Genomic DNA, 14,209 nt, shown 5'->3' with positions numbered 1-14,209 from the left:
GGTTAGTGTACGGGGTGATTGCTGGTCGGCGCCTAGATCTCTAAAACCTCTAAAATATCACTACAGAGAAGTGACTCAAATAAAGACACAGTGCAGAAGCAGAGGCAGCTGTCAGGGTCTTAACCAAATGCTACAGGATCAGCAATGCTTCACTTTGACTAATTACACTCTTTGCGTAGAAATGTGCTGCAGCCAGTCATTGAAACCATCAGTTGTGTATCTTTAAACAACAATTAATTCAACCAGTTAATATTTGGGTCACATCTGAAACAAAGGCCCATGTAGGCTGCCCTCTACTGCCACACTGTACCCATCGGAAGTTGAAGAATACGAGTAGGTGGAAGACGCCAGAAGCTGCAGCCCAAAAATAATAAATAACAAATGAAATCATACAAGGCCTAGAGGGCATACTAGGTCCGGGCAATCGGAAGAGTTAATGCTGTTCTTAGATGTTACCAGTTCATGGTGCTGCTAATTCCAAAAAGTAACCTAAATAAGGAGCTCACTCACTGCACCACATCATTGATCAAAGAAAGGAAGATGAGAGATTAAGAAGGAGAGAGTGTTCCAACATCAAGAAGTCACAGAACGGCCTACTTTGATATTTTCAATTGATCTTAATTGTACATGTACAGGAGAGGTGCACACGCTACGAGGAAACACATGAAAGCGTCAGGCTCAGACAAAGGGCTGAAGGAAAACCACAGCCAACGTTGGGCAGGGTGGCTCTTTAATGTACAAATGTACAGATTCAGCCAGCAGGACATTCCACACTGCTACAGCCTGATCTTCCAAAGGAAAGGCAGGTACCTGAGACCATGGTTCACTGGATCCGTTAAAGGCTGCAGAGCCAATTAACAGAGCCAGCTTTTGATGAAACAGGATTCTGTGAAAACGCATTGCAGATAAACATCTGTCCACAGTCACGCTGCTGGAAACATCTGTCCACAGTCACTCTGATGGAAAGATCTGCACACAGGCACACTGCTGGGAGGTATCTGCATACACCCATGTTGATGGAAACATCTGTACACTGGCACACTGCTGGAAACATCTGTACACTGGCACACTGCTGGAAACATCTGTCCACTGGCACATTGCTGGAAACATCTGTCCACTGGCACACTGCTGGAAACATCTGTACACTGGCACACTGCTGGAAACATCTGTACACTGGCACACTGCTGGAAACATCTGTCCACTGGCATGCTGCTGGAAACATCTGTCCACTGGCACACTGCTGGAAACATCTGTCCACTGGCACACTGCTGGAAACATCTGTGCACTGGCACACTGCTGGAAACATCTGTACACTGGCACACTGCTGGAAACATCTGTACACAAGCATGTTGCGGAGAGACATCTTCCCACAGGAACACTTCAGTAAACACCTGTACATAGGCACACTGCAGGGAAACCTTTATACAAATACACTGCTGGAAACACCTGTACGCAAGCACATTGCAGGAAGCCTCTGTAAATGTGCATACTGCAGAGAAAAATATGTACATGCACGCACTGCAGAGAAACATTTGTCAATGAGCACAAACTCCCAAACAAAAGACAGTCTGCATTGATGCAGCAACATATGACAATCATCAGACGGCCTCTGAGAGTAAGAAGAAAATAATTGTTTAATTTCTTGGGCCAAGCAAAAATCAACAATCTGGTATCCCAGGAAAAGATCTTTGGATAATTCACATTAGCATAATTTGTTGTCCGCCAGCCAGTGGTTTAGTGAAACATATATTATCTTAGGGCGATAGTCCAAGAGACATAAATCTGCACAAACCCCAAACTAGTCATCGCCTGCAGCAGTTGCAGTCCCTGAATCAACTGGCTAGAACATTATTACAAAGGAATGATTCAGATTAGAGGGATCTCACCATTTCTATCACCATATAATAATTCCTGAAGTAGATTTATCCACCTTGTGAACATTAGGACCAAGAACAGCACCGACCGTGCATCCCAATTTGCTCTTGACTGGAATAGTAGTCAGAAGCACTGTGGCCCAGCAATCACACTTGTGCCAGGGCATTCTCCTCCTTAAACTGGATACTAACTAATCCTCTCATTTCAAGCAAGATTAATTCATTTAATTGAAGTTCTAGGTATCACAATGGGATGAGACTTCAGGGTCTTTGACTAATAGCCCAGGGGTCTAGCAACAGAACTGCTCCTCCTTAAACACTGTCAACACCTATGCTTCAGCAAGGGTTGACAATAGGCAAGCGCGATACCTTCAGATCTAGCACACAATTGATAGCCCCTGCTTTGCCTTAAACATGTCCAATGAAAGCTCTGAAAACTTACTTGAACACCAACAATGACATTCAAATATTAAACAAAACACTAAATGTTGGAGGACCTCAGTGGGCCAGGCAGCATCTATGAACGGAATGGACAGGCGAACGTTCAGGTCAGAACCCTTCTTAAGACGCAGACATCAGTCAATGGACAATGTTCTGCAATAGAGACAGAGCTTGAGAAAGGAGAGAGAGGAGTCAGATATTGTCCAAGTGAATTTGGGAGCAGAGTGGAAATTAGTAAAGTTGATGAAATCAAGATGTTCTGCATGGGACCACACCTCCAGCTATAGAAGTTGCAAAGGTCTTCGTTAAAGTCCCTCTTGGTTTTCTTTAAAACCTGGAATAGATCTCATAGAACATGTAACAAAGGAACGGGTCCTTCGGCCCACAATGTTTGTGCTGAACATCATGTCCATTTAAACTGATCTCATCTGCCATATATCCTTCTATTCCATGCACTTCCATGTGCCTAAAATTATTTTAAACATCACTATCATATCTGCCTACACCACCACCTCTGGCAATGTGTTCCAAGCTCCACCACACCAAACAATCTAAATCTATCCAAAGTCTTCCTGTAGCTGAAACCCACTAAACCAGGCAGCATTCTGGTAACCCTCCTCTGCACCCTTTCCAAAGCCTCCACGTCTTTCCTGTAATGAGGTGACCAGAACGGCACGCAATACTCCAAATGTGACCTAACCTGCATCAGGAATATCTCATCAGGAATTCTCGACTTATCCAACAAAGTGCCCAACACCACCTCTTTCTTGATCTCAAACTGCTGTTGCAAACCAGTAATCTCCACACTGAAGGCACTGTCCTCACCGCCCTTTTCCTTGGTAAATACAGATGCAAATCATCATGCCCACATCCAAATCCCAAGCACAAATTCCCTCTTTTATCCATGTGGTCCTACTTTCTCCCTGATTACCAAAATGTTTTTAATGTAAGTGTAAAAATCCTTGATAATTTGAGGGAGGGACTATCCCAATGTTTAAGAAACAGTTAGACAGGCACATGGACAGGTTTGTGGGGATATGGGCCAGATGCGGGCAGGTGGAACTAGTGTAGCTGGGGCATGTTAGCTGGTGTGGTCAAGTTGGGCCGACAGCCCTGTTTCCACACTGTAAGACTCTATGGCTCTATTTTCTTTGATGTGACTCGTCAAAGACATTTCATGACGTCTCTCGGCCCTTCTAATCTCCCACATGGGATTTCTACTATGTTTTATGTTCTTAAATAACATGGAATGTTCTTAAATAACATGGATACTCAATAATTGAGGAATAGCTTATAGTTGGCACAGAGAAATAGAAGAAAACCATTTCCTTTTGCCATGGATTGGGGAAGCTCTACCATTTACATGACAAGTGGTGCAGTTGGCGAAGATTCTTCCTCACAGTTCCAATTACTTGGATTCAATCTTTGCATTAGGCACTGTCTGAATGGAGTTTGCACGTTGTAATGGGAACATGGCAGGAGGGCCAGGTGGTCAGCCAAGGGAGACTCATCCACGGTCTGCCACCTCCTACCAGCGACTGACCAGCTTGAAGCAGATGGACCGAGAGATCCCTGCCTGACTGGACACAATAACCAGCATTCTCAACAGCAGGTACCCACAGATCAGGAGCATCCAGTTGCATTGCCAGCTGGTCTTGCGGTGCAGTCTCTTCCATTCTAAAAAAGATCTACAGTTTCTGGTATTCCACGTTAACATGAAACACTGACTCAGCGAAGTTCAGAAACAATGAAAACAATGGCGACTGTGAACCCATTTAATTCAGTGCAATGGTCTCCATGGTAACCTTGCCAATGCACACAAATAAAAATTTTCGGTCAGCCACTGGAACTCCTGTAGCACCTGGCTTAGTCAGTAAAGAGACAGTCATTGTTACATGCTGCTTGGTGGGCCCAGGGTGGGATTGTACATCCAGGCTCGAGCTAAACCCTGTGACATTTCCTAAAATCTTTGGGATATGCGAGGAATCTGGGGCGCCCAAAGGACACCTACCTATGATTTGGGGGAACATTGAATTCCACAAAGACATCTTTGTGGAGTTTGCATGTTGTCCCAAATCATGTGCAAGTCAGGATTGAACCTGATGACTGGAGCTGTGAGAGCAGCACCAGTTACCAATTACCACTTCATCAGGTAACGGTAGGACTTTCAAATGCGTGCATCTTGATCCATATACACACCACCCCTCAGTGGGAACAAGTCAGGGTAAACTTTTACACTCTCACTTTAAACATGCCCTCTAGTTCTTAATGCTCTTATCCTGGGGAAAAGATTCTGTGTAGTCACCCATATGTATTCCCCTCATAATTTTATTCAACTCTGCAATATCATCCCTCTGTGCTCCAAAGATTAAAGTGTTCCAGCAGATTGTTTGTTGCGGCGTAAAACACTGCTCAGTTCCACTCTGCTACATCCACTATATCTGCTGTTCCAAGTGTCAACTTCTGTACATTGGCGAGACCAAGCGCAGGCTTGGCGATCGTTTCACTGAACACCTCCACTCTGTCCACCTTAACTTACCTGAACTCCCGGTTGCTCAGCACTTTAACTCCCCCTCCCATTCCCAATCTGACCTTTCTGTCCTGGGCCTCCTCCATTGTCAGAGTGAGGCCCAGCGCAAATTGGAGGAACAGCACCTCATATTTCACTTGAGTAGCTTACACCCCAGCGATGTGAACATTGACTTCTCTAACTTCATATACCCCTTGTTTTCCCGCTCTCCACCCCTCCCCCTTCCAAGTTCTCCTACCAGTCTTACTTTCTCCGACTACATTCTACCTCTGTCCCGCCCACTCTCCTGACATCAGTCTGAAGAAGGGTCTCGACCCAAAACGTCACCCATTCCTTCTCTCCAGAGATGCTGCCTGTCCTGCTGAGTTACTCCAGCATTTAGTGTCTACCTCCGCTCTGCTATAGATCTTTGTGCCTTAAGACCCTTTTCTCTGGTACAGAACCTCTATCCACAGAAACAGCTTTCTCTGACCCTACATAACAGCATTACTGCTTTTAATTTGGCCAATTCCAATATGCCACAAGAACAAAACCAGTCTCAAAGTCAATGTGAATCTCCAGTTGGGTTTTCAAGATCAGCCCTTGTGGGGCAATATCTTTGAAACCTAATCCATTCAATGGGTTTATTTATTTTGCTGCTGATAAATAACTCAATGGGCGTTTTCGAAAATAACTTCCGGATCTGTAATAAAGAAACGAGGATGTGTTGGCTTACAAAGTTCCCTGTTGAAAAACGAGGGAGGTATCAAATAACCTGTAAAGTTTGAATCCTGGCACAATGTCAGTTTCTGTTCGGTGACAAAGGGGTTTGAAACATTGATTTAAAGAAACCATCCACATACAGGATGCATATCAGCTGTTGGTGAGACTTGCATTTGCTGCTCACCCTAATTAACCCAAGTCATGGTCATATAGGGGTATATAAAAATCATAAAGGGGAATTGATAGAATGAATGCACAGTCTTTTTACCTAGGATAAGGAAATCAAGAACCAGAGGACATAGGTTTAGGGTGAGGGGGGGTAATTTAACAGGAACCCGCGGGACAATATTTTCACTCAGAGATGGTGGGTATGTGGAATGAGCTGCCCAGGGAGGTAGTTGAGGCAGAGACTATAACAACATTTAAAAGACAATTGGATGGGTACATGAATATGCAAGGGTTAGAGGGTTTGAGGGATATGGGCCCAATGCAGGCAAATGGGACTAGGGAATATTGGTTGGCATGGTGAGTTGGGACGAAGGGCTTGTATCCATGATACACGACTAAGTCTGCAGTCTAAGGTTCTTCTGTTGTTGGCCATTGAGGGGCTAGGCCCTCTATAAAAGCCTCTTAAACGCTTGAAGCCTGCATTGTCCAAGAGGGCTGAGTGCATAGAATGTGCTAACACTACCAATGTATAGAAGTGATAATGTATAGACAGAACAACAATAAGGATGCAAAGAAGACTTTCCTCTTTTTTGTAATCTTGTATATCATTTTTATGAATAAAGTTTATATCCTTCATAGTCAGCAGCAGTGATGTTAGCATTCCCATTCCAGATTTAATTAATTACAGATTTGAAGTCGGCCACCTGCCAACAGAGCTGTAACCCAGCAGGAATGATGTGTAGGTGGGAACACATAGTGACCAAATACAGCTTGCTGTCATCAACCGTAGTCAGCAACTGTTCAAATCTGCAGCTCGCTTGGTGGTGAAATGATTTACTATCATTCACTAATTAATTCCACTAATTGACATTTGCCACTCTGGAACACCTCTGGAAGTTGGATAGTTGCTCTAACTGTCGACATATGACACAGCGATTGGTCCCATAGTACAATTCTTGAAGTGGTCCCATGCAATAATATACATCATACCTTGTAATGCAAATTTTAAAATACGGATCAAGCACGGGAACTGGTCACAATTTTACAGGGACTTATGGGCCTGCCCCACTTAGGCGACTTTTTAGGCGACTGCAGGAGACTACGCAGTCGCTACATGTTCACGGGTGGTTGCCGGGTAGTTGCCTTCATGGTCGTGAGGAGTTCCCGTATTCTGGGAAATAGTCGCGGCCTCATTATGGTCTCCGCAAATTTTTCAACATGTTGAAAAATTAGCGGCGACCAGAATGAATCCGCCATGGAGAGTAGCGAGGATTTTCGTGCCGAAGCTGGGTCGCCAGGAGGCCCTAGTGGGTCGCCCGGAGGTCGAAGGTTCTCATAGGTTCTCATAGGTTGTAGCTGTTACTGACCGGTGAGTTTCATTGGCTCATTGTGAAAAGAAAAACGTAAGCAGTAGTTTTCAGAACCCAGGATAACCAATCGGTAATGGTAATGCCCGCCGAGCTTCACAGCGTGCATCTCTGGCTTCTTAAATGTTGACCTCTTTCTCCCCCCTTCTCCCCCCCTCTCCCCCCTTCCCCCCCCCTCTCCCCCCTCTTTTAAAGGACATCGTACACTGTGTTTTAGCCATCTTAATTACAGTGCCAACCTTCCTGTTCATCACGGTGTGTGTCTGTATCACCTTGGCTTTGCGCCATGTGAATTTCACTCAGACAGTGCTCCCCCCGCTTGCTGCGTCCCCAGCCTGCAAACAGGCCGGTGCAGGACTGAGTCCCTGAGTTACGATGTGTGGCTCAGCCACAACATAGTGAAGAGGTGGTGTCACTGTACCTTCTGAACATCTAATGTTGGCCTGACATGGTCTTCATCTTTACCATGTCTCTAACCATTAGGGATGTTCCTCTTTGGGTGTCTCTGCTGGGAAGCCATACCCATCTCTCTTTAGCTGCTGCTAGGTATCTTCCCAAACCAGTGTTCTACAGCTTTCAGTACCCGAAACTATCTGCACATTCACAGTTTTCTTGCTAAACTGACCGCTAATCTTCATGAACATTAACGGTGAACATTACCAGTCCGATGTGCTGGCCTGAGCACAGTGAGTGGCATCTACCCCCTATCTCCAACTTCAGGGAGCATCTCACAGCAAGTTTGGTGACCTCTCAATGTCCAGTGCTGGCACATGGCATATGATAGGGTACTCTGGGGAGGGGTTGCATTACACATTGCTCCTGAGTCAGGTTGAGATGTCACTCGTTGTTCCTGCACCATCTCCACAGAGCATATACTACTAGTGTGCCTTCCTCCACTGCACTGGCCAGGTTGCAAATTGGGCACCCTGAGTTTACCTGGTGCTCTGAATCTGATGTCTCTGCCCATGTCTCTGCTCATCTCATCCACCCCTCGGACTTTCACTGTCCCTTTCACCAGCTGCTGTGTGTAGACATGATTGTTTTGTCCTATGACCATAAGACATAGGAGCATTATGCCATTCAGCCCATCTAGTCTACTCTGCCACTCAATCATGGCTGATCAATTTTTCCCACTCAACCCCATTGTCCGGCCTTATCCCCGTGACCTTTGACACCTTTGTAGTGTAGCTCTTTCTCACAAGCAGAGCATCCCTGGAAAGCATAACTCTTTAATACTTCTCTGCAGTCTCCCTCTCCATCTCTTGTCTCTCCCTTCACATCTGCTTCTCGCCTCTGGACACCACTGGCCATTGTTTCCTGCTGGGCATTGTGGAGCCCCAGTGCTTCACCCATCTGCACCTGTTCCAAAGTTCTGCCTCAGTGAGCGGCCAGTTGCTAAATCCCACACAATCTCTGATCCAGAATGATAGAATCTTTCAAACCTTTATCTGATAATGGTCTGAGCTCTGGAGATGCACACTATCGAAACAGACTCTTCAGAGTAATGCATCAAATGAAGCTACAGTACACACCAAATACAAATGATGCACAGGGTGCCATGTGTACATAAAGAGTACAGAGCTTACAGTTAAGGGCCTGTCCCACTTACGCGACTTTTTCGGCGACTGCCGGCACCCGTCATAGGTCGTTACAGGTCGCCGAAAATGTTCAACATGTTGAAAATCCAGTGGCGACCAGAACAAGGTACGACTCTTTAGGCGACTACTCACGACCATACAGGCTTCGCCAGTACGGTCGTGAATAGTCTCCTAGTAACCCAAACAGTTGTAGCGTCTTTCTGGTCGTTGAAATTTTTCGGCGACCTATGACGGGTGCCGGCAGTCGCTGTAAAAGTCACGTAAGTAGGACAGGCCTTTCATAAAGCAATTTGCCAAGTGCTTCAAAACCAGTGCAAAAGTTTTTGCCCCTATTCTATGACCAGAAATATTCCACAGATTCTTACTTGACACCAATAAGGTGCTCTTTGGTTGAGGAATCATTATGGATAAGGAGACTCGGAGAACTTAATGATCTTCTATATTAACCCCAAACAGAAATAACCACTGGCATTTAATTCTCGTTGGAAGTCACCATACCATAGCTCAGCAACATAGTGGCCAGGGCTTTATACTCACATCGCTGGAGTGAGATGTGATTGCTACCTTCAGGATTTGAGGTGAGGACGGAACTGCTGCTAAAATTAGTCTCAAGTAACGCCACACGAAAATCACAAGCTTTCAACAATAAAACTAAATACACACAGTTTCACACCAGGAACATCGTTACCAATACAAACTGCAAGCCTCGCTCTATAGTTTTTCGTTCAATGTATATCACTCAGAGAACAGCTTCTACAGGGAGCCAGAGGATAGCTTGTGCACATCACAGTGTACAAATACACCATGACCTGCACCACCTGGCTGTACCCCTATTGAGATCAGATTTCCGGACAGAATTAAGGGCCCTTCTGCTGGTGTGGGCTGTGTTTGTTTCATGCTTCTCATTTAAACAGCTTCATGACAAACTGAGAACCTCTCCCTTAGAACATGTAGATGTAATGTGTCTGTATTCACAACTGTTGCACAGTATCCCAGTGCCACATCGACACATCAACAGTGAGTTATTTTTATATAAAGGCCATGTTACCCAGGTGGTGAGTGGCTTCAATGGCAGCTACTTGTGGGTTTACACTACTTGCCTGACACTCGAGAAGAAAGGTCTCGGGTCAAGAGTTGAACAACGTGGATCGTGATACCTACTGGAGAACATATGATGCCACAATGACGCATATTAAATTTGAGATTGCATCAAAATGAAACCTTCAGCTCCTTTAACATTTATAATTTACTTGTGGAAACTGAGTTAATGTTTCAGGTCAAAGACCCTTTGTCAGAACCTGCTCTTATGAAGGGTCTTCAACCTGTAATATTAGCTGTGTTTCGCTATCCACAGACGTTGCCCAACCTGGTGAATATTTACAATGTTTTCTGCTCTTATTTCAGATTTCCAGCACCTGCAGTGTTTTTGATTTTTATTTAATTATCCAGATTCTCATCAAGACTTTAACGTGATTGTTATATTCACTGTCAAGTTTATCCATTTGCTTAATTATATGTAGCTTTGTTTAGTTTAAAATTACAGCATGGAAACAGACCCTTTGCCCATCGAGTCCACACCGGCCTTCGATCACCCGTTCACACTAGTTCTCTGTTATCCCACTTATGCATCCGTCCCTAATTACAGAGGCCAATTAACCTCCAAACCTCCACATCTTTGGGATGTAGGAGGAAACCAGAATATCCAGACTCTGGATCCAGAGTACCCAGAGAGTTGTGAATCGGTGGAATTCTCAGCCACAGAAGGCAGTGGAGGCCAATTCACTGGATGTTTTCAAGAGAGAGTTAGATTTAGGTCTTAGGGCTAAAGGAATTAAGAGAATTCACCCATGATCATATTGAATGGCGGTGCTGTCTCGAAGGGCCGAACGGCCTACTCCTGCACCTATTTTTCTATTTTTTCTTTGTAACCCATGTGGTCACAGAGAGTATGTGCAAACTCCACGCAGACAGCACCCAAGATTAGAATTGAAACTGGGTCACAGACATCTCTATTAGATGTGCCACTGTGCTGTCTTTTACTTGTTTTAAATGATCCCCTGATGAAAGATCCCAGGTTGATGAAACAAGGCAGCATCAGAACTAAAAAGAACAGGACCGAATGGACAGTAAGATTGTCAGGTGCCACCCAGTCAGTAATTGGGAAAATCACAGGATTAAGTAGAGGGTGAAAAAATACTGAGTAATGTCAATGAGAAATGCGTGTAAAACCCTAAATAATAAACGCCTCTAAATAATTGAAATAAAAATCAGCAAAACAAACAGAGTGGCGAAATTAGGTAATAAGCAAACACAGAAAAATTAAGTGTATGTCTAGCTACATAAAGAACATCCAAAAATGGTGGAGGAAGACCGTTCACGGGTGAGGGAGGAGCTGAATAAATTCAGTATGTGAAAGGAAAGTGGAACCAGAGAATTGTTTGGGTAGAGAGCCAGGCACAGTCACGAGGGGCCAAATGGCCTCCTTCTCCGCTGTAACCATTCCCTGATTCCTTGGAGTGCAGGAGGATGAGGGGTGATCTCATAGAGGTGTGCAAAATTATGAGAGGAATAAATGCACAGTCTTTTGCACAGAGTAGGGGAATCGAGAACCAGAAGACATAGGATTAAGGTGAAGGGAAAAAGTTCATTATCAACATAAGCCTTTTATGTTGTTGGTGTGTTCCAATGCTCCAATTCTCTCTGTCTCTCTGTCTCTCTCTCTCTCTCTCTGTTCTCACAACTGCTACTGCCACATGCAAGTGATCAATGGGTGTCTATCACGTCTTTCTGCACCATGCAGCTGAGAACAGGCAGTGTTTGCACAGGTCCAGTTGTAACGGTGTGCAAAGCTGATAAAACAAAATCACAGTGCACGCGCGCACACACTAACACAGGCGTACACACCCACGCACACTCACACACTTACACACACACACACACACACACACACACACACACACACACACACACACACACACACACACACACACACACACACACACACACACACACACACACACACACTCACACACACACACACACACACACACACACACACACACACATAATGTCTTCTGCAATGAATCTCTCAACTCTTGCAGCAAGAAAGATCAAACACAAGGATAAAAATGACTGTTGCTGATAGCCAACGCAATGTGTCAAAAATAATGTACCAAATGTATAAACATGAGGAAATGCTTTACGACAGCAGACACACATTGAAGACTGGCATCACATGATAAGCAGTTGAAAGCATGCAAGAGGATTTGAAAGCCAGTGACTCTAACTTTCAGTTCATAGTTCCACAAGAACATGTTGGGTACCTTTGCTTACAAAAAGGTTGAAAATATAAACCGAGAGGTGGCAAAAGTTAAACAGGAACTTAAAAGCATAAGGTGGTTAGGCAGCTGCAAAGCTTTCGCTTCAAGGCAAGAGAACGGCAGCATTGTAGTGCAAATTGAATCATAAGTCCTGACTGATTTGCAAAAGCCAACTTCAATTTTGAGCACAAGTGAAAGACTATTTAAAATCTTGTCTAAGTATATTTATTAAGGACTGATTAGTTAAACCATCAACCATATTTAGTGGTTGGGTACATGGGAATAGCTGTATTAGAAGCAGCAATACATGATACATCGATGGCAGCCATGTGAAGCAGCCCCAGTAATGACCCAGGGATTTCCCAGATGTGTGCACACCGGTTATTGAATACTCGCTTGGGTTGCATTAACATCAATTTAAATCTCCAGATTACAGGTGTTACTGCCAACGGCAACATTTCTTATTCTTGCGGAGAAAGTAGTGTTTAATAAGGGGGTGAATAGAAGCCTAGCAACTTTAGGTTCTGTGTAGCCTCCGGAAGGATCAGTGAAGTGGGCCTGGTATGGCAAGGTGGTTTGTTACACTTAGAGGTGACAATGTTTCCAAGTAATTACTACCCCCCCCCCCCCACCCCCCCCCCCCCCCCCCCCCCCCCCCCCCCCCGCCCCTCGCATGTTTGGATTGTGCAGGGTGCAAGACCTGCACAATTTGAAGCAGATCTGGTGCATTACTGACCCTGTTCCTCTCAATCTGATGGCTGTGGAGAAGACAATGCCAATGCAAGGATTTAGCAAGTTCAAATGTTCCATCTAGGTTTATGAAACCATTCATGAAATTATTTCTGGTGTACAACTTTAAGCAGCATTCCAGGCTGGAGCCTGCTTGCCTTCATAGGTCAGGGCACAGAGTATAAAAGCTGCGATGTTATATTGCAAATTTACAAAACACTGGTAAAACAGCACGGAGTATTGAGTGTCGTTCTGGTCACCACACTATAGGAAGGGTATGACTGTGATGGAGAGAGCACTGACGAGATAACTATTCTAGTAGATGAGGCTCTCGCCAGGGTCTCCTCTATATCCCGCAGCTCCGCTCTCACTCCCCATCCTCCTATTCATAACAAGGACAGAGCCCCCTTTGTCCTCACCTTCCACCCTACCAGCTGTCCCAGTCAACATATAATCCTCCGACATTTTCGCCACCTCCAACGGAATCCCACCACTGGCCACATATTCCCATCTCCCTACTGTATTGTGTATCCTGTCTCTCGTTCTCTCTCCTCAGATGTCTTCATCAATAGCTTATCATCACGACAATCGGACCTCGCTCTATCAAAGATATTCCCTTCCCGCTATGTCTCCAGTCACGGTGGCGCGCCGGTAGAGTTGCTGCCTTACAGCGAATGCAGCACCGGAGACCCAGGTTCGATCCCGATTACTGGCGCTGTCTGTACGGAGTTTGTATGTTCTCCCCGCGACCTACGTGGGTTTTCTCCGAGATCTTCAGTTTCCCCCCACATTCCAAAGACGTACAGGTTTGTAGGTTAATTGGCTTGGTAAGTGTAAAAATTGTCCCTAGTGGGTGTAGGACAGTGTTAATGTGCGGGGATCGCTGGTCAGCCCGGACCTGGTGGGCCGAAGGATCTGTTTCTGTGCTGTATCTCTAAATTCTCTCCGCAGCTTGCTACTAACCTGGATTCCCTCTTTCTCAGTTCTGCCTCCATTTCCTCCTCCACACAAGCGGTACAGTCTTCAGCTAGTGGTCTTTGCTGCAGAGACGATAACACCATCCTCTCATAGCCTTGCTGACAGAATCGCCACAGAGATCAGCTCCTTCAACTCAGTCCCCCAACCCCCCTTCCTCCACTGTAGTCTGTGATGCCAGCAACTGCACAGCACCTCAGTGGGGGCAGACGGCAGGTATCATTAATTGAGCTAAACTCCCTGCCCTCTCACTGAAAGCACTGCCTGTTAAATAATACTAATTACACACAAGAGTAATTGTAGTTGAGTTAACAGGGGGCAATGTGGAGTGGAATACTGCAATATTTGTCATTATGTAACTCATCCACCTGATTCTTTACAAAGTGACAGAAATCAACCAGGAGAGATTTAACATTCCCGAGGGTTAGCTCCCTGTCCACACTGCCTCGTGTATTGGTCTCCTCACTTGTCACCCAGATTCAATTAGTGGGACGTGTGCAGAATT

General features: G+C 45.1%; 1 protein-coding gene across 2 annotated transcripts in view; it reads right to left on the bottom strand.

Annotated features, from left to right (window-relative positions):
- LOC129706860 (protein kinase C beta type) overlaps positions 1–14,209 on the bottom strand; it is a 139,152-nt gene that overhangs the window by 103,596 nt on the left and 21,347 nt on the right. The window lies entirely within an intron of this gene.

The sequence above is a fragment of the Leucoraja erinacea genome, chromosome 20, assembly GCF_028641065.1.
Source record: "Leucoraja erinacea ecotype New England chromosome 20, Leri_hhj_1, whole genome shotgun sequence".
In the NCBI taxonomy this organism is placed as follows: domain Eukaryota; kingdom Metazoa; phylum Chordata; class Chondrichthyes; order Rajiformes; family Rajidae; genus Leucoraja; species Leucoraja erinaceus.
The sequence above is the reverse complement of the archived record's forward strand: the minus strand, read 5'-3'. Positions and strand labels throughout refer to the sequence as shown.